The 22,211-nt window shown below is 39.7% G+C and overlaps 1 pseudogene; it reads right to left on the bottom strand.

Moving 5' to 3' along the window:
- Nucleotides 1-13,142: 13,142 nt before the first annotated feature.
- LOC126060223 (immunoglobulin kappa variable 4-1-like) lies at nt 13,143-13,738 on the bottom strand (annotated as a pseudogene).
- Nucleotides 13,739-22,211: the final 8,473 nt, after the last annotated feature.

The following is a 22,211-nucleotide window of genomic DNA, read 5'->3' as shown; positions in this document are numbered from 1 at the left end:
GCTGGGCAGGTTCACCAGTTGCCGTGTTGTCAGCTGAGCCTCATGGTGACCACATACGTGTAAGAGAAGAACTGTGCTCCATAAGATTTTTAGTGTCTGACTTTTCTGAGGCAGGTCACCTTGCATTCTTCTGATAAGCTTCTTGTAGACTGAAACCTCCAACCCTTCATTTAGCAGCTAAGTGTGTTATCTGTTTGTACCACCCAGGGACTCCTGTGCTGTAGTTCAATAGGCTGCTGCTGTTGAGTCAATTCCGATTCATAGAAAACTTTTTGGACACAGTAAAATTTCCCCAAAGCTTCCAAAGTATAATCTTTATAGAAGCAGGTGCTCTAGTGCCCTGGAGTTGATTCTGACTCACAGCGACCCTATAGGACAGAGTTAAAGTGCTCCATAGAGTTCCAAGGCTTTAAAACTTAACTGGAAGTGGAATGCCACATCACACTCCTTCAGAGAAGCTGGTGGGTTCAAACCAGAGACCTTTAGGTTAGCAGCCAAGCATTTTAACCACTGCAAAACCAGGGCTCCTTGTTAGGAGGGCCAAAAATTTGAGAGTGTAAATTCTGTACTTCTTTTTTATTTAGGAAATGCTGGTGGTGCAGTGATTAAGAATTTTGCTGCTAACAAAAAGATTGGCAGTTTGAATCTACCAAATGATCCTTCGAAACCTTTCGGGATGATTCTACTCTCTCCTATAGGGTCGCTATGATTCCCATTCTACTCCACCACAGGTTCAAGTTTTCGTTTTTGGTCCTAAGTTAACAGCACACTAGGCGGCACTCAAGTCAAATTCTTGACATGTTTCTCCTTTTTCTACTTGCAGTCCAGAATGTTTTCTGTATTTGCCTGACTCATTAAAGTGTTATTGTTACAAAACCGAAAAAGAAAGGAAAAGAAACAAATTTACTGCCATCGAGACAAATTCTTCCTCTCTCTCTCTCTTTTCCTCTCACCCTCTCTCTGTTTGCCTGAAAATATTAATCTAAGGCAACTTTCGTAAGAGATTTTCCACTGTTTTTTTTTCTATACAAGTTCTGAGTGTAGAAGAGCTCCTGTTATGACCAATATTAATTGCATAGTTTGAATCCAAGACACATCCGTTTCACTGAATCTTGTGACTTTACTCTTAAGCCAGAAGGAAAAGATATTGCTCTTTTGTTACTCAGAAATGTTATTGTCAAGCAAATATTTGTTTTTTTTTCATATAAGCAACAAGTTTAGCCCTTTTAAAAACAAAAATTATTTAAAAAAAAAATACCAAACCCATTGTCTTCATGGTACTTCCAACTAATAGTTACACCGAATGTGTCACAGTAGAATTGATCTCCACAGGGCTTCCTTGGCCGTAATCTTTATACAAAATGGTCTCCCGGCTTTTCTTTGGTGGCACCATTGGGGGGGTTGAGTCACCAATCTTTCTATTAGTGGATGAGAGCAAACTGTTTTTGCCACCCAGGAACTATTTGAATCCTTACTTTGCCTTAAATAGTGTTTGTGCATTCTAGGACGGAAGATTAATATTAATTCTCATAATCAGTTTTAAATTTCTTGTAGGGCTGCTAGGATATTCATCTATGACAGAACCAAATGAGGAGGTCCCTAATTTCCAATTAAAAGACCTTGAAAGAGGAGTGAGATCTGCCAAAGCATGTTTCTATGAAGTTCTTATTGCCTCTAGTTTTTGATAAACTTTGTGGTTTTATCCCCTGACTATTCCAGGAAGCTCAAATTTATTTGACCTGGTTTTGTATAATCTTATCTTCTTGTGTTATCTCATTCTTTCTTTTTTAATTCAATTCAATTTGATTTGGTTATATTCAATTTATTACTGACCTCCATTCTTCCCTTGGCCTAAGAGCTGTTCTAGAGGATGCAACATAAAAATTTCTAGAAAAATTGAAATGTGAGTAGTTTATGCTTCAAAGAGCAATAACTTTGGGTTATCCTTGGCTCCTGATCAAGAAGATCAAGATAAGTTTTCTGTTAAGAGAATGCCGTCACTGTTTCTACTTGCTAATGAAGAGATGGCATTATTATTATAAGACAAAGAATGGTTACTAAATAATTCATTGAGCCCTTGACTCTTGCTCACAGTTTTCAATTTTGGCTAACAGTTGATGAGACAAAGTGGTTAAGGCAGAATCAACTGATTTCAGAGATCATTTTAAGTGATTTAATTTGGTGTTTGATTTTTCCAGAGGGTCTTAATATCTTCTTATTAACATTCATAGAATCAGGTTTTAAAATTCTTGAAACTGTTTAATATGGAAGAAGACTCATGGAATTGGAGAACTCTCAGTCTATACTCTCCATTATTCTGCAGGCAAACTATAATATCCAAATAAAACTGTTTCAAAAATAACATTTTTCTTTGTCATCTTGGCATGTCCATAGAAATCCTCATGGCAAAGGCAGCTTCAGCAAGAAATTAAAAAGACTAGAATTCCCTTTTGTCCCCCAAAGTTTTCTTGGGTCCTGCAATCTCCATCTCTCAGATGAAGCAGGCTTTCTTACTATGTCAGACAAAAAGGCACACCACCCCACCAAACTTCCAGGCAAGTTGTGACTGCTAAGGATGCTATCTATTGAAGACAGAGGCCCCTTTCATCAAGGGTGAGTTTTGAGAGGGGATCTCAGATGAATTAAATAACTTACATGGCAGAGAATACTCAGATACTCAATGGAATTAAGGTTCCCTTTGCGGTGAGCTGGGGATCAGCAAAAAGATCCAGCACATGTTTCGGCCACATATCCTAAGGGTTAGTTTGTGTCTCTATAGGATTTTTCCATTTATTCGAAGACAAAAGTAGGAAAAATAATTCAGACATTTGGAAACAGACTCAGATTAGGAAGATGGAGAATAGGGTCTTGAGCCGCCAGAAAATCAGACATGTTAACATTCCCGCTTTTCACAGATGTTAGAGAGAACATCTAAACTCAGAAGATAAACGCTTTCACAGAGCTGTCCTGACCTCCCTGCAGTTAGAATATTTATCCATGAATGTATCCCCTAAAAAAGTGGGTGACAATTGGCAGTTATTTATAGAGGGCAATCAGCTGTAATCACAGGTACCTCAGAGCCTAGGAATCCACTCAAGGTCACCTGCATGTGGAAACTTCCCTCTGCTGGGGGCTTGATCTCAATTCCTACAAAGGGAGAAACTCTCACCTTTTTCCAGAAAGAACCTCCATTTGGGTCCACTTGGGGAAATGATCTCTTGTGTAAATCTGTTTGGTTTTGGGCTATTTGGGTAACAAAGTCTACAGAACAAAGTCTACAGAATGTGTGAGAGTTTCACACTCTCCACCCCATAAACACTGACACTAGGGTAACTGACTCAGACAGTTCCACCTCCACAATTGTCTTCCTAAATCCTACAAATCACACTCTAGCTTTCTGTTCACTGCACACCAAACTCCCAGTATCTGACAACAGAGATAATCTACTGTAGAACCTACCTGTATAAGTTTCCTCCTTTATCTGAGTATGATCAAGATGAGAGAATTAGAGAGGTCTGTTTCCCCCTACCTGGAACACATGGAGGTTATTTTTAATATTCTTTTACCAATTTTTGTTATTTGTGCCCAGTGTGGAGTGGCCATCATTGACTGCTGGTCAGTTTTGTTGTCCAAGGCTGAGTATGGTTTCATAACATACAAGAGACTGTGAATCTGAAGAATTAGGAATATTGTGATAGCTCTGGATAGGTAACATAAGGAAATTTCTAGGCCATTTTCTGGGCAAGAAATATTTTTTATGTTCTGGGTATTTTAGTTCACCATATTAAGAAATAAACCAACAATTCAAAACGGGATTCCAGAACACTTAACTGTGCTCATGAGAAAACTATACTTAGACCAAGAGACAGTCATTCAAACAGACCAAGGCTACACTGCATGGTTTAAAATCAGAAAAGGTTTAGTAGAGGTTAGTAGCTATCCCCCAAACTTTTTCAATCTGTATGATGAACAAATAATTTGAAAAGGTGGACTGTGTGAAGAAGAATGCAGCATCAGGATTGTTAACAACCTGCAATATTTAGATGACATAACCATGCTTGTTGAAAGAGAAGACATGAAGCACTTACTGATGAAGATCAAAGACTACAGTCTTTGGTTTTGATTACACTTCAACATAAAGACAACAAAAATCCTCACAAATTGACCAATCAGCATTACCGTGAAAAATGGAAAAAAGATTGACATTGTGAAGGATTTCATTTTACTTGAGTCCATAAACAACACTCATGGAAGGAGCAGTCAGGAATCAAACAATTTATAGCATTGGGCAAATCACCTACAAAAGAACACTTTAAAGTGTTAAAAAGCAAATAAGTCACTTTGAGGACTACAGTCCACGTGACCCAAACCATGGCATTTTCATCTGCCTCATTTTCATGTGAAAGCTGGACAATGAAAAAGGAAGATCAAAGAAAAATTAATGTCTTTGAATTACGCTCTGGCAAAAAAAAGAAAAAAAAAGTTTTGTTTTTTTTTTTCTGGCAAAACATACTGAATATGTCACAGGTCTCCAGAAGAAGAAACAAGTCTGCCTTACAGCATCAGGGCCATGTACATTGTGTCCTTGACATGAATACATCCTTTTACAATCCAAAGTGACCACTACTGCAGGCAGAACCAACTTTACCTCTGTTGGTTTTCCTCCAAACACAGAAGACAGTTTGTTATTTGCTCACAGGAGAGGCCCACCTTCCCCTTGGTTCTCTCCATACTGCTGCGCCCACCAAGGGATTTGCATGTTGTTTCCCAGGGAGGACCTTCCCTGGCCAAGTCTGAGATAAAAAGTCAGCTCTAATCTGCTTTTACTTATCAGGATTTATTCCTTCAACTTCTAAAATGAGATTTCCTGCTCAGCTCCTGGGGCTGTTAATGCTCTGGATCCCTGGTGAGGACAGAGGACGGATGGGAAAGGAGCAGGAGGTGGGGAGGGTGAGCTCTGGGGGCACCACAGGTTCCTGTGTGTATTCTGTTCTCAAGTTAGATGAGTATGTCACACCCACTCTGAGAGGCATGTGGTGTTTAGATGTGTGAAACTGAGGAGAACACAAGAGTAAAAGGGACTTGCTCCCTGGTGAAGATTTTCACAAAGAAAACGGAAAATCAAGCCAAACCCACTGCCATCGAGTGGATTCTGACTCAAAGTGAAATCCCCGTGGCGCAGTGGCTTAGAGTTTAGCTGCTAGGTACTCCTTGGAAGCCCTGTGGGGCAGTTCTACTCTGTCCTATAGGGCCACTATGAGTCGGAATTGACTCGAATGCAATGGCTTCACAAAGAAAGAGGCTCTTTTAAGTCTGGTGTTATCAGAGTTTTTTTTTTTTTTTTTTTTAATTGCCTATTTTGGAGTATGAATGAAAATCTCACTCGCGCGTGCATGCGCACAGACACACACACAATTTAGCCTGAAATAAATACCAGAAGGAAATCTTGAAAATGGTTCTTAGTATTGGTACATTTAACCTTGCTCTTCTCTCTTGTCATCTTAGCATCTAGCGAGGATACTGTGATGACTGAGACTCCACTCACTCTTCCAGTCACTCTTGGAGAGCTAGCCACCATCTCCTACAAGTCGAGTCAGAGCCTCCCACATAGTAATGGGAAAACTTATTTGTACTTGTACCAGCAGAAGCCAGGCCAGGCTCCACAGCTCCTGATCTCTGTGGTTTCTAACCGATTCTTAGGGGTCCCAGAGAAGTTCAGTGGCAGTGGATCAGGGACAGATTTCACTCTGAAATTCAGCAGGGTGGAGGCTGAGGATGTCACAGTTTATTCCTGCATGCAAGCTACAAAATATCCTCCCACAGTGGAGCAACCTTGCACAAAAACTTCTCTGCTTGGGGTAGCCCAGCTGCCCAAATGTGTGGCCTGTGTGGGGAGTCAGCCCAGCAGGTCCTCTGAGTCTGCTAAGAGGAAGATGCTGGAGACCTCAGGGGAATGTGTTGCATCTGAGGACTCTGGACCATGAGTGACTCTGCTATACCTCAGACCGCTGCTCTGTTGTGGCCCATCAGGTGGACTAGTCTTAACATGGCAGAGCCAGCAGGGGTGATGGAGGAGGTCCAAATGTTCCTGCGAAACTAGACCTGATGCCAGGAGAGCTGACGGAGAGCTCATCCTAAGTCTCCTGCCTGTGTACATTTGTCAGTTAAATGTAGTCAGCATGACAGGCAGACAATTGACACAGACTGTAAAAACACAAGTTGAATACATGTGGAGGTTTAGAACGCTTCTTTGTATGTTTTATCAGGATAATATTTGATGATATTTAGAAATTAGGCTTGTCCCACTCTCACAACCCCCTGCTTCTCACTTTGCCACTTATACTATACTTCCCCTTAAATTAAGATAGTTGAAATATGTTATTTGTCCTCCGGGGCGTGTGGCTGAGAAGGATTTGTGAAGATGTTGGTTATTGAGCCTCCAAATAGCATTTTATAAATTTATAATGGACACAAGATCCTAATTCCACCAGTATTTTAATTTTCCCAGTTACTTCTTGTTGAGAAAATTAAGGAGTTCTTGGAATTTTAAATGCTGGGTTTTTAAAAAAAGAAAACAAAATATAGACTCAAAGATATAGGACATAGAATTTTATCAGTCGAGTACTAGAAGGATACAAAATGACAGAAAAGTTTTTCATTCCAAAGGTAAGAATTTTAAGACTGGGTGTGGACTGCAAAAAATGGAATCATGAAGGGCACATAACAGAGGTCAACTATTGGCCTGGAGATCTCTCCCAGTTGTGTTTCTCTGTCTGGGGAAGGTCAGAATCCTGCCCATGCATTTTTTTTGGCAAATTCTGCAAATGAACAAAAAGTCATGTGAATATCTTCACAGCTCTAAATGTTTTTTTTTCTCTTTGAAACCTTAGGTGATCCAGTTCTCATTTTTTTCTACAGCCTCTGATATCCCAAAAAAAAAAAAAAAAAAACATTTTTGCATTTTATTCCTTTCAGTTTTGTAGTTTTTACAATGGTTGTGTTGGTCCTCCAGCTCCTGTAATTTTCTACTTAGAAATGGTAATTTGTTTCATTTTTTAAAATAAATAATGTTTTGAAGATGATGGTTTTGGGATTTTATTGTCATAAACAGAAAGAAAAGGAGGAGCTTACGTGACACAATGGACAGAAGCACCACACTGTGCCTCCACAGCAAAGACCCAAAAAACTAAGTGAAACAGAGAAACATCAATCCTGGAACCCGGAGCATCATAGGAAGAGATCAAGAATTGAGCCAAGCACCAAATGGAATAAGAAACTGACAGAGAACAGACAGTGAGGAGAAAGTAGAGCAGAGGTCTCCTATCAGCTAAGGCAGCATGGATTCATGATGCTGGACTCCAGTTGGAGATCACCAAACAGGAAGTACAGGTAAGCAGCATCACAGAGCTCCCAGTAGGAAAAACTACCGATATAAGCTTTCCACTCACCATTCAAACATGAAATCAAAAATGAGTAAAATTAATTTAGAAGAACCACCATTTTATCTAAATGAAAACTGCTTCAGATATTGTTGGGCCCAGTGCTCTGAAAATAAACAAGTTGCATTTGAAATGGATGCTAATATTCTTTACAAAGAGTTACTTGGGTGATGCAAATGCTCACATTCTAGACTACTAAAAGGTGGGCATTTCAAACTAGCAAGAGACTTCTTGGGGATAAGGCCTAGAGATCTGCTTCTGAAAGATCACAGCCTTGAAAACCCTATGAGGTGCAGTTCTATTCTGCACACATGGTGTAACCATGAGTCAGAATCAATTTAGCAGCAACTAAAAACAATAGGATCCTTTAACAAATTTGTGTCTTCTGGCTTTTTTCATGTGCTCAATCCCTTGGTGTATGGTAAATGTCAACAAACATGGTCTGCAATTCACACATTCATTATCTTCTGTTTGAAAAACAGGAATTCAATAGTTAATTTTGTGTCAAGCATGCTCTATTATTTTTTATCTCATTACTGTCCAAAAGGTTTTCAGTGGGGAAAAAAAGAAAAAACTTTTACCAAGCAATAAGAGTCACAAGTTCACATCATACATTAAGTGAAAAACCACTGTAACGAGAGAATACAGACTGTTCTCCATTACTTTCATGGCAGAACTGCAGAGTCTCCACTTCCCTCATGTATTTTCCTTATAACTAAGCTATCATTTTGAACAGGTTCCACTACCTCCAATGAGTGGCAGCCTGGCAGCTTTGGACATAGGCAGGCCAAGGTAAAATTGGCTGCAAACCAAATGACTGCAACCAATATTTTACCCATCACCACCTGCGAGTAAGAGTAGCTCATCAAAAATTATCAAAATATTAGTGCTTAAGGGATTAAGGTCCCAAGATGAAAAGGAAAAAAGATCAGGAAAAGTGAGGTGGGTTATTTCTAGTCTAAGGTTTAACCTCATGTTAAAGTGTAAGCTCTCTGCAAGACACATGGGTCTCTTCACCTAAGTCACGGCGGAAGCCAAGGGGCTGGGAGGGAGAGGTCTTAAAACCATTGTAGTCAGTTAAATAACCAAAAAAAAAAAAAACCCGAAACCCATTTTGGTAGAGTACATTCTGACTCCTAATGGACCTATACAACAATTTAAAATGATGCTTTATTACAAAATTAAAAAAAAAAAAAGAGGGAAAAGGCAAAACTATAGAGACAGTAAAAAGTAAGTGGTTGCAGGCAGCTCAGGAGGAAGAGAGAGGGATGAATAGGTAGAGAACAGGGCATTTTTCAGGCAGGAATGTATGATCCCGTAATGGTAGAGCCTTGATTTTATGCATTTGTCAAAACCCACAGGACTGTAGAAGACAAAGAGTGCACCCTAATCTAAATTATGGACATCAGTTAGTACTAATGTATCACTATTGGCGCATCACTGGTAATGCATGTACCCTGTGACTGTAAGATGTTAATAAGAGGAGAAACACCACACAAGGGAGAACAGGCATGTGTGGTAGCTCTCTGTACTTTCTGCACAATTTTTCTGTAAACCTGAAACTGCTCTAAAGAATAAAGTCTTATTATAGACCTATATCCCTCATGAATGTAGATGCAAAAATCCTCAACAAAATTCTAGCCAATAGAATTCAACAACATATCAAAAAAAAAAAAGAATTCACCATGACCAAGTGGTATTCATACCAGGAACACAGGGATGGTTCAACATTAGAAAGACAATTAATGTAATCCACCACATAAATAAAACAAAAGACAAGAATCACATGATTTTATCAGTTGATGCAGAAAAGGCATTTGACAAGGTTCAACACTCATTCATGATAAAAACTCTCAGCGAAATAGGAATAGACATAATAAAGGGCGTTTATACAAAGCCAACAGCCAACATCACCCTAGATGGAGAGAGCCTGAAAACATTCCCATTGAGATTGGGAACCAGACAAGGATGTCCTTTATCACCACTCTTATTCAACATTGTGCTTGAAGTCCTAGCCAGAGCAATTAGACTAGATAAAGAAATAAAGGGCATCCAGATTGGCAAGGAAGAAGTAAAATTATCTCTATTCGCAGATGACATAATCTTAAACACTGAAAACCCTAAGGAATCCTCCAGAAAACTACTGAAACTAATAGAAGAGTTCAGCAGAGTATCAGGATACAAGGTAAACATACAGAAGTCAGGTGGATTCCTCTACACCAAGAAAAAGAACATCGAAGAGGAAATCACCAGATCAATGCCATTTACAGTAGCCCACAAGAAGATAAATACTTAGGAATAGATCTTACCAGAGATGTAAAAGACTTATACAAAGAAAACTACAGCACACTTCTGCAAGAAAACAAAAGAGACTTACATAAGTGGAAGAATATACCTTGCTCGTGGATAGCAAGACTTAACATTGTAAAAATGTCTATTTTACCAAAAGTGATCTATACATTTAATACAATTCTGATCCAAATTCCAAGGACATTCTTTAATGAGATGGGGAAACAAATCACCAATTTCATATGGAAGGGAAAGAGGACCCGGAAAAATAAGGCATTACTGAAAAAGAAGAACAAAGTGGGAAGCCTTACTTTACATGATTTTAGAACCTATTATGTCACCATAGTAGTCAAAACAGCCTGTTACTGTAACAACAACAGATACATGGACCAATGGAACAGAATTGAGAATCCAGACATAAATCCTTCCACATATGAGCAATTGATATTTGAAAAAGGCCCCAAAACAGATAAATGGGGAAAAACAGACTTGTTTTACAAATGGTGCTGGAATAACTGGATATCCATCTGCAAAAAAAATGAAACAAGAACCATACCTCACTCCACGCACTAAAACGGGCTCAAAATGGATCAAAGATCTGAATATAAAATCTAAAACAATAAAGATCAGGGAAGAAAAAACAGGGACAACATTAGGAGCCCTAATACATGGCATAAACAGTATACAAAACATTATAAAGGATGTAGAAGAAAAACTAGATAACTGGGAGCTCCCAAAAATCAAACACTTATGCTCATCCAAAGACTTCACCAAAAGAGTAAAAAGACTACCTACAGACTGGGAATAAGTTTTTAGCTATGACATTTCTGATCAGCGCCTGATCTCTAAAATCTATATGATACTGCAAAAACTCAACTGAAAAAAGCCAAATAACCCAATTAAAAAATGGGCAAAACATATGAATAGACACTTCACTAAAGAAGACATTCAGGTAGCTAACAGATATATGAGAAAATGCTCATGATCATTAGCCATTAGAGAAATGCAGATCAAAACTACAATGAGATTTCATCTCACTCCAACAACAACAACAAAAAAAACAAGGTTGGCATTAATCCAAAAAAGACAAAATAAATGTTGGAGAGGCTATGGAGAGATTGGAACACTTATACACTGCTGGTGGGAATGACAAATGGTATAACCACTTTGGAAATCGATTTGGCGCTTCCTTGAAAAGCTAGAAATAGAACTACCATATGATCCAGCAATCCCACTCCTTGGAATATATCCTAGAGAAACAAGAGCCTTTACACGAACAGATGTATGCACACCCGTGTTTATTGCAGCACTGTTGACAATAGCAAAAAGATGGAAGCAACCAAGGTGCCCGTCAACGGATGAATGGATAAATCAATTATGATGTATTCACACAACGGAATACTACGCATTGATAAAGAACAGTGAGGAATCTGTGAAACATTTCATAACGTGGAAGAGCCTGGAAGGCATTATGCTGAGTGAAATTAGTCAGTTGCAAAAGGACAGATATTGTATAAGACCACCATTATAAGAACTTGAGAAATAGTTTAAACTGAGAAGAAAACATTCTTTCATGGTTATGAGAGCGGGGAGGGAGAGAGGGTGGGAGAGGGGCATTCACTAATTACATAGTAGATAAGAACTGTTTTAGGTGAAGGGAAAGACAGCACACAATACAGGGGAGGTCAGCACAATTGCAATAAACCAAAAGCAAAGAAGTTTCCTGGATAAACTGAATGTTTCGAAGGCAAGCCTAGCAGGCGCAGGGGTCTGGGGACCGTGGTTTCAGGGGACATCTAAGTCAATTGGCATAATAAAATCTATTAAGAAAACATTCTGCATCTCACTTTGAAGAGTGGCGTCTAGGGTCTTAAACACTAGCAAGCGGCCATCAAAGATGCATCAATTGGTCTCAACCCACTTGGATCAAAGGAGAATGAAGAACACCAAGTATACAAGGCGATTACGAGCCCAAGAGACAGAAAAGGAGGCTACATCATCCTGAGACTAGAAGAACTGGATGGTGCCTGGCTACAACCGATGACTGCCCTGACAGAGAACACAACAGAGAACATGGAGTTTTCTCTCCAGAGTGATCCTCCTATTAAGATAGGCCTACAATTTGTAATGAGATATGAAATAAATGCTACAAGCCACACAGACTTGTCCACTTGTCCCAGGTAGAGACCCTTTTGGTTTGATGTTCCTTCTGTCCCTGATTGTATAGCATCTCTGGATCACCCTCTGGTGCCTGTCGTTTCAGGTTCCAGCGGGCAGATCCTGCTCAGTAGGGGCAAGAATCTCTGCTGTCTTCCAGGACAGAAAGTCTCCATTAGCTGCAGGGCCAGTCAGAGTCTTGTCTACACTGACTGGAAACACTACTTGGGCTGGCGTGAGCATCAACCTGAGCAGGGGCCGAGGTGCCTCATTTAACATACTTTCTCTATGCATGTTGCTGCGACGCTGAACAGGTTTCAGCTGCAATTTCAGACACTAATATACACCAGAAAGAAATGTCTAGTGATCTACGACTGAAAAATCAGCCAGTGAAAACCCTATGGATCACAACAGAGGTCTCACTGTTCACGGAGTTCTCATGTTAGAGACCAATAGGTTGTCAATTAACAATAACAAAGAACCATGATTTCCTTCAGTCACTAAATTAAACTTGGGTGCCCAGGGGATAAATTTAAAGAGCATTTGACAACTAAGGAAAAAAGAATGTGGGAAAGGTATCACGTATTTCTGGAGTGATAGGGTTAATGAATTAGAGGCTGGCCTTTGAAAGAATGAGAGTCACTGAAAGACATGGAGAGAGGCGAAAAGGGCAGTAAAATGGGAGCTTAGAGCAGGAAAACACCTTCATTGACATTGACCAGGAAGGTTTGGCTGGAAAACAGAATCCATGGAAGGAAATGTAAGGGAGAAATAGTAGCTTCTCGGAGGGAGATATTGAAAATGAAGGGCCCAGTTTTAACATCGGTTTGGGTCCAGAGTTATGAGGGGTGATTGAAGAGAAAGGAAAAAGTTAAGAATATCTAGGAAATAAAATGGGAATATTCCAGAGTCAAGAAGGCACAGGGAAGAGAGAACTGATCTTTCAGGGTGTAAAACACACTGGACCCTTCCCCAGATCAGTCATGTGATCTATCCATGTTAACTGTGCAGGTTCCTGTGATATGAAAATGCTTGACAAAGTAAACAAGACATTTTTACAGCATGTTTCTTATATAATTTACCACAAAAGGGGATCCAGGAGAAGCCACATCTCTTAATTTTCTCCTGGAGCCTGCAAATACTCCAAGGAATTAGTCAGGAGATGTGGCCTTTGGGGCAGAGAGAGGAAGTGCGCATGTCCAGGGCTGAGCAGAAAGGAAGCAGCTGGTGCAGTGAAGACTCACTGGCCTGTAGCCCTCAGGAGGAGGTTTGTGTCCAAGACTGAAGGACTGTGGGTGGTGTATTATAATGCTGCAGACAACAAAGAACTGCGGCATCATCAGCCTGGAAGTTGCTGACGGTGAGAGTGAAGTCTGTCCCAGACCCACTGCCACTGAACCTGTCAGGTACTCCAGACGCCCGGTTCAATGCATGGTAGATGAGCTGCTTAGGAGCCTGTCCTGGTTTCTGCTGGTACCAGGCTACGTAGTTGCTCACACTCTGACTGGCCTGCAGTTGATGGTGACCCTTTCTCCTGGAGACACAGCCAGAGTAGCTGGAGACTGGGTCATCGCAATGTCCCCACTGGCACCTGCAATCAGAGTGGACAATTACCATGCATACAAATATACACACACTTATTCGTACACAGTTTAAAATAACATTTATACCACAACATCTACTTATCAGCACATAATTTGTTCCCTTTCAGAAATAGCAATCATATCTCACTATGTCTTAAAGTCATTTTTCAGCTCTACAAAGATACTGCTCTAGAGGGATTGAAGCACTTTTAGTTTCTCACCAGAGGCCCAGAGCAACAGGGACATGAGGAACAGAGTCTGTGGCACCATCTTGCTGCCCCTGCCTGCCTGATGCAGATCACCTCCCATAGCAAAGGCCCTGTTTATAGTATCTGAGCAGCCAGCCTGGTGTTGGAGGGGCTTATGCAAAGCAGTCAGTGAATTGAAAGCAAATTACATGGACCACGGGTTGTGACACCATCCAATATAAATCAAGAGCTATAAAATCACAGAAATGATAATTTTATGACTAGAAAATACAGAGAAGTGTACTTAGAAGTTCTAATATCAACTCAAAACCTCTTATAGTCCAGTGGATTCCAACTCAGGACAACCCCATGTGTTACACAGTACAGCTGCCCCATAGGGTTTTCTTACCTGTATTCTTTATAGAAGCAGACCGACAGGCTTTTCTTCCAGGGTGCCACTGGGTGTGTTCAAGCTGCCAAACTTTAAGTTAGCAGCCCATCACAACTGCTTGAAGCACCCAAGATCTAATGAATAGCTGAAGTTTTAACTTAAAAAAAAGTTTCAATTGGGTTCAGGTTCCATAAATAATGGACTAGTTTCCTCAAATCAACAGTTTTTAGAAATGATAAAAAATGCTGAAAAAAAAATAACAAAGGAAAGGGAAGAATATAGGAAATTTTTGCCTCAATGTTTCATAAAAATTTATACTAGAAAATGTCTGAGCTCTGAAGCTACTTGTATCCTGAAGGATACCTAAGAGAGACTGCAAGCACTTGAGATTGGATTCCAGGGCCATGGAAGGGCCAGAGAAATGAAGACAGGCCCAGAATTCATCTGTGTGGAAAGTCCTCAGGGAGCCTGTATTGAGCTAGGGCTCAGGAGGGTTCAGATCACAAAGGAAGTGGGAACCAAAGAAAAAGTGGAACCTATCATGTCCACAATGGCTAGGACCTGAGAAGAGGGCTCTAGATTCATTGGGAAAATGGACAGGAAAAACAAACAGCATTTCCTTGTAAAGCTGTGATTGAATGCCACCTCTTCACGGAGTTTCATTCCAGGTATGCACGGCCTCAGTGTGCCGTCGGCAGCTCACCCTTGAAGATGAGACTTCATCTGTTTTACTTTGAACATGTTATCAGGAGGGACCAGTTCCTGGAGATGGACATCATGCTTCATTAAGTAGAGGGTCAGCGAAAAAGAGAAAGAGCTTCAAAGAAATGGATTGACACAGTGGCTACAACATTAGGCTCAAATATAGCAAAGACTTTGAGGATGGCTCAGGGCCACGGAGTGTTTCATTCTGTTGTGTATGAAGTCGCTATCACCTGGAACTGATTTGACGGCACATAACAACCACCACAACATGAATACAAATATGATACAATAGAAATAACAGAGAAAAAAGGAGTTCTGCTCATACTTCAGATTTCGGCATTCCACAAGGTTATTTAAAGAAATAAATGACAAAGTTGACATTGTATGCAAGGTACAGAAAACCAAAAAGGAGACACTTCAGGTCTGGAAAAAAACCAACTGAATTTCTTGAAAGTAGAAACAGAATTACCAAAATTTTAAAACTCAGTAGAAGAGTCCTCCATTTGTAGGCTAGATGGAATAACAAGGACAAGACTCACCCTCACGCATGAAACAACCCAAACATAATTAATTATAAATTATATTTAATGGTTAACTCACTCAACTCTTAGTCCACCAACATTGGCCTCAAAAAAAAAAAAATAACCTGGCGACCTACTACTGAAAAATCGGTCACTGAAAACCATACAGATCACAGTGTTACTCTGACATACATGGGGTCACCGTAAGTCAGAATCAAATCACTAGTGAATGGTTTTTAATCTTACAGGAGGTTGCCAGACTTTCTTCCAAGGCCCCACTGGTAGATTCAAACTGCTAATCTTTTGGTTAGTAATCCACATCACTAGCTAATCTTAGTTTTGGGCAGAGAATCCACGATAATATGTGGCCATTACTGCCATATTCAAAAAGTAAGTCAGAAGGGAGCACCCTACAAGATTTTCTACCGCAACCCTGTGCTCTAAGACTTCACCATCATTCTCCCTGGCTCTTGGCATAAATGCTCCCTTGCCAAACCCCACCATGGGCTCAGCCTTGCTGACCTCAGCCTCATAAATGAAGCCTTTTGTGGGGAGTGGAACCTGAGCAACTTCACACAAGAGAGAAGCTGCAGGATGGTGGCACCTTCCAAGTCCTCAGGCTCTTGCTCTACTCTGTTTCAGGTGAGAAAATGTTAGCAAACCTGGAGTCGGAGTTTTCTCTGCAGAGTAATCCTTCCATTCAGAGCTACGATTTTAAAATGAGATGAAATAAATGCTACAGCAACTCGGGCCTGTCCACCTATCACGGGTAGACTATTTTGGCTTGATTGGTTCTTCTATCCCTGATTGCACAGCATCTCAGCCTCATCCCCGTGTGCACACAGTGCCGTGTTGAGTGGTCCATGGTAATGTAGTCATAAGGCTGGGTCACACTGCAAAGTTATCAAGGAACAATGTGTTCTAAGTTTGTGCCTGGGACAGAGAACCAACAAGAGTCCTCGCACACACACTACTGACCAACTAGGCGGTCAGGAGAGCCCTTCTCCTGCAATGTCCCTCCAATACCTTTTATTGGCTGGAATTTTATTGAGGATTTTTGCATCTATGTTCATGAATAATATTGGCTTGTAATTTCTTTTTTTGGGGGGGGTCTCTATGCCTGGCTTTGATATCAGGGTATGCTGGCTTCCTATAATGAGTTTGGAAGTATTCCTTCCTTTTTTATGCTCTGAAATACCTTTAGTACTACTGGTGTTAACTCTGCTCTGAATGTCTGGTAAAATTCTCCCGGGAAGCCTTCCGGGCCAGGGTTTTTTTTTTTTTTTTCCTTGGGAGTTTTGTTTACCTACCTCATTAATCTCTTTTTTTTTTATGGGTTTATTTATTTTTTTTTCTAACTAAGCTTAGAGTTATTTTAGACAAGCAACATATTTCTAGAAATTTGTCCATCCCCTGTAGTTTTTCAAATTTGTCAGAGTACAATTTTTCATAGTATTCTATTATGATCGTTTTTATTTCAGTTCGGTCTGCTATGATATTGCCTGTCTCATTCAGATTATTCGGTTGCACTCCTGTTTTTCTTTTTTCACTTTGGCCAATGATTTGTCGATTTAGTTGATCTTTTCAAAGAAGCAGCTTTGGTTTTGTTGAATCTTTCAATTGTTTTCCTATTTCGTTTATTTCTGCTCTAAGCTTTATTATTTCCTTTTTTCAGGTGCTCCAGAGCTCTTTTTACTGCTCGCTATTGGTTCAAGTTGTAGGGTTAATATTTTGATTTCGCCCCTTTCTTCTGTTTGGATGTTTGGATTTATTAGTATAAATTGACCGGTAAGCACTGCTTTTGCTGTGTTCCAAAAGTTCTCGTAGGATGTCCTTTCTTGTTTGATTCTATGAATTTCTTTAATCTGTCACTGATTTCATCTATAACCCAGTAGCCTGGTTCTTTTTTTTTTCCTTTTTACTGGTACTTTAGATGAAGGTTTACAGAAGAAACTAGTGTCTCATTAAACAGTGCACATACTGTTTTAAGACATTGTTTAACAACGTCATGATGTCAACACTCTCCCTTCTCAAACTTGGGTTCCCTCTTACTGGCTTGCTTGTTCCCATCTGGTCATTGCCCCTGGGCTGGTTTGCCCCTTTACTCTCATTTTGTTTCATGGGCCTATCCAACCTTTTGCTGAAAGGTGAGCCTCAGAAATGACTTCATTATTGAGCTGAAAGTGTATCTGGGGGCCATACTTTCAGGGTTTCTCATGTCTCTGAAAGGCCAGCAAGTCTGGTATGTCTTTCTGAGTTGGGATTTTGTTCTGCATTTTTCTCCCTCTCAGTCCAGAACCTTCTATTTTGATCCCTGTTAGAGCAGTCATTGGTGGTAGCAGGGCACCATCTAGCTGCACTGGACTCAGCCTGGTGGAGGCCGTGGTAGATGTGGTCCATTAGTCCTTTGGGCTCATCTTTCCTTTGTGTCTTCAGTTTTCTTCATTCTTCCTTGCTCCTGAAGGGGTGAGACGAGCGGAGTATCCTAGATGGCCACTCACAGGCTTTCAAGACCCGGATGCTACTCACCAAAGTAGAATGTAGAACTTTTTTCTGTATAAATTGTATTATGCCAGTTAAGCTAGATATTTCCCAAAACCATGGTCCCTACACCCTCAGCCCAGCAATTTGGTCCCTCAGGGGGTTTGGATCTTCCACGACCTTGCCTTGTACAAGCTGTGCTGGCTTTCCTAGTATTGTGTATTGCCTTACCCTTCAGCAAAATTACCAATTATCTGTTGCCCATTTAGTGTTTTTCCATCCCCAGTGCTCCCCTCCCTTGTAACCATCAAAGATTGCTTCTTTTTGTGTGTAAACCTTTCCATGAGTTTTTACAGTAGTGCTCTCATACAATATTTGTCATTTTGTGATTGACTTATTTCCCTCAGCATAATATCCTCCAGATTAATCCATGTCATGAGATGTTCTGCAGATTTGTCGTTGTTCTTTATCATTGTGTAATACTCCATTGTGTGTATGTACCACAGTTTGTTTATCCATTCATCTGTTTGATGGTCATCTGGGTTGTTCCCATGTTTTTACTATTGCGAACAACGCTGCAATGAACATGGGAGTGCATATGTCTATTCCTGTGACCACTCTTATTTCCCTAGGATACAGTCCTAGGAGTGGAATTGCTGGATCATATGGTATTTCTGTTTCTTGCATTCTAAGGAAGCGCCATATCATTTTTCAAAATTGTTGTATGATTTTGCATTTCCACCAGCAGCGCGTGAGAGTTCCGATCTCCCCGCAGCCTCTCCAACAGTTTTTATTTCCTGATTTTTTGATTGGTGCCAGTAATGCTGGGGTGGGATGGTATCTCATTGTGGTTTTGCTTTGCATTTCTCTAATGGCTAGTGCTTGGGAGTATTTCCTCATATTCCTGTTAGCCACTTGAATGTCTTCTTTGGTGTACTATCTGTTCATTTCCTTTGTCCAGTTTTTAAATTAGATTATTTGTCTTTTTGTTGTAGAGGTGTTGGATATTCTTGTAGAATTTAGACATTAGAACTTTGTCTGATTTGCAATAATTTTTTCCCCCCTTCAGTCTGAAGGCTCTCTGTTTACTCTTTTGGTGAAGTCTTCTGATGAGCATAAATGTTTAATTTTTGTAATATCCCAGTTATCTAGCTTATCTTCTGGAGTTTGTGTGTGGTAGGTTGTGGTTTGTATCCTATTGTTGCCTTGTAGTAGGGCCTCTAGTGTTGATCCTATTTTTTCTTCTATGACCTTCATACTTTTTGGCTTTATATTTAGGTCTTTGATTCATTTTGAATTAGTTTTTGTATATAGTGTGAGATATGGGTCCTGTTTCACTTTTTTGCAGATGGACATCCAGTTTTGCCAGCACCATTTGATAAAAAGAGCGTCTTTTCCCCATTTGATGGACTTTGGGCCCTTGTCGAAGATCAGGTGACCATAGGTGGATGGATTTACATCTGGGTACTCATATTTTTTTTTCCACTGGTCAATGTATCTGTCTTTGTGCCAGTACTAGGATGTTTTGATTACTGTAACATAGCTGTATAGTAGATTCTGAGGTCGGGTAGTGTGAGTCCTTCTACTTTCTTCTTCTTCTTCAATAGTGCTTTACTTTTCTGGGACTTCTTCCCTTTCCATATAAAGTTAATGATAAGTTTTTCCATCTCTTTAAAGAATATTGTTGGTATTTAGATTGGCATTGCCTTGTATTTGTAAATCAGGTAGAATTGTCATTTTTACAATGTTGAGTCTACCTATCCATGAGCATGGTGTGTTTTCCCATTTATATAGATCTCTTTTGGTTTCTGGCAATAGTGTTTTGTAGTTTCTTTGTATAGATCTTGGCATTCCTGGTTAAACTTATTCCTAAATTGTTTGTTTGTTTGTTTGTTTTTAGGGGCTGTTATAAATGGTATTGTTTTCCTGATTTCCTTTTCATTGTTGTCTTTATTGTTGTATTGAAAGCCAACTGATTTTTGTGTATTTATCTTGTGTCCTGGGACTGTGCTGAATCTTTCTATTAGTTGCAATACTTTTCTCGTGGAGTCTTTTGTGTTTTCTATGTAGAGAAGCATATAATCCAAAAATAGGGACAGTTTTATTTCTTCATTTCCAATTTGGAAGCCCCTTGTTTCTTTTTCTTTCCTTCTTGCTCTAGTTAGAGCTTCCAGCATAATATTAAATAGGAGTGGGGATAAAGGACATTGTTGTCTTGTTCCTGTTCTCAAGGGGAATGTTTCAGTCTGTCATCTTTAAGAATGATGTTGACCTTTAGTTTTGTATAAATGTCCTTTATTATGCTGAGAAATTGCCCTTCTATACCTATTTTATTGAGAGTTCTTATCAGGAATGGGCTTTGGACTTTGTCGAATGCTTTTTCTGCATCCATTCAGATGATCATGTGATCTTTTTCTTTCCTTTTATTAGTGTGGTGGATTATGTTGATTGATTTTCTAATGCTCAACCACCCTTGCATACCTGGCATGAATCCTACTTGGTTGTGGTGTTTTTCTTTTTGATACGACGCTGAATTGTATTGGCTAGAATTTCGTTGAGAAGTTTTGAGTCTATATTCATGAGAGATATTGGCTGGTATTTTTTTTTTTTTTTTTGTGGTGTCTTTGCCTTGTATTCATATCAGGGTTATGCTGGCTTCATAGAATGAATTTGGAAGGAGCCCTTACTTTTCTATATTCTGAAATATGTTGAATAGTAATGGTATAAGCTCTTCTCTGAATGTTTGGTAGAATTCTCCAGTGAAGCCATCTGGGTCAGGGCTTTAATTTGTTGGGAGGTTTTTTCTCATCTTTTCTATCTCGTTTCTTGTTATGGATCTGTCCAGACATTTAACATCATTTTGTGTTAATTTGGTTAGGCAGGGTGTTTCTAGAAATTTGTCCATTTCCTCTAGGTTTTCTAATTTGTTGGAGCATACTTTTCGTAATACTCTGTTATGATTCTTTTTATTTCAGGTGGATCTCTTGTCATGACCCCAATTTCATTTCTTAGTTGGGTTATTTGCAACCTCTCGTGTTTTTCTTTTGTCAGTTTGTCCAGTGGTTTTTCAATTTTGTCGATCTTTTCCAAAGAACCAACTATTGGTTTTGTTGATTCTTGCTATTGTTTTTCTATCCTCTATTTCATTTATGTCTGCTCTGATCTTTCTTATTTCCTTTCTTCTGATGGCTATGGGCTTCTTTTGCTGTTCTCTTTCTGTTTGTTCAGGTCGTGTAGCTAATATTCTGATTTTGTCACTTCCTTCTTTTTTGATGTGTGCATCTATTGCTATAAATCGACCTCTGAGCACTGCCTTTCCTGTGTCCCAAAGGTTTTGGTATGAAGTGTTTTCATTCTCATCTGATTCTGGGAATTTTTTTTTAATTCATCTCTGATTTCTTCTATTACCCAGACATTTTTAAGCAGGTTGTTCTTCAGTTTCCATGTAACTGATTTTTTTCCCTTGTTCTTCCTGTTGTTGATTTCTACTTTTATGACATTGTGGTCAGAGAAGATACTTTGTAGTATCTCAATCTTTCGATTGTGTTGAGGGTTGCTCTGCGGCCTAAAATATGGTCTATTCTGGAGAATGCTCCATGTGCACTGGAAAAGAATGTGTACTTTGCATCTGTTGGGTGGAGTGTTCTATATATGTCTATGAGGTCAAGTTGGCTGATTGTGCCTTTAGTTCTTCTGTATCTTTGTTGAGTTTCTTTCTAGATAATTTGTTCTTTCCTGAGAGTGGTGTGTTTAAGTCTCCTACTACTATTGTGGTGCGGTCAATTTCTCTTCTTATTGCTGTTAGGGTTTGTTTTATGTATTTTGGAGCCTTGTCATTGGGTGTGGAGATGTTTATTATGGTTAAGTCTTCATGATGGATTGTCCCTTTAATCATTATATACTGCCATTCTTTGTCTTTTATGTTGGATTTTATTTTAAAGTCTATCTTACCTGAGATTAGTATTGCTACTCTCACTCTTTTTTCTTTTTCTTAACTTTTATTGAGCTTCAAGTGAACTTTTACAAATCAAGTCAAACTGTCAAATATAAGTTTATATACACCTTACTCCGTACTCCCACTTGCTCTCCCCCTAATGAGTCACCCCTTTCAGTCTCTCCTTTCGTGACAATATTGCTAGCTTCCAACTCTTTCTATCCTCCCATCCACCCTCCAGACAGGAGATGCCAACACAGTCTCAAGTGTCCTCCTGATACAAATAGCTCACTCTTCATCAGCATCTCTCTCCTACCCACTGTCCAGTCCCTTTCATGTCTAATGAGTTGTCTTCGGGGATGGTTCCTGTCCTGTGCCAACAGAAGGTTTGGGGACCATGACCGCCAGGATTCCTCTAGTCTCAGTCAGACCATTAAGTATGGTCTTTTTGTGAGAATTTGGGGTCTGCATCCCACTGATCTGCTCCCTGATGGGTTCTCTGTTGTGCTCCCTATCAGGGCAG

This window comes from Elephas maximus, chromosome 17, assembly GCF_024166365.1.
Source record: "Elephas maximus indicus isolate mEleMax1 chromosome 17, mEleMax1 primary haplotype, whole genome shotgun sequence".
NCBI classification, from domain to species: Eukaryota; Metazoa; Chordata; class Mammalia; order Proboscidea; family Elephantidae; genus Elephas; species Elephas maximus.
Note: the sequence above shows the minus strand (reverse complement) of the source record. Positions and strands in the feature narration are given on the sequence as shown.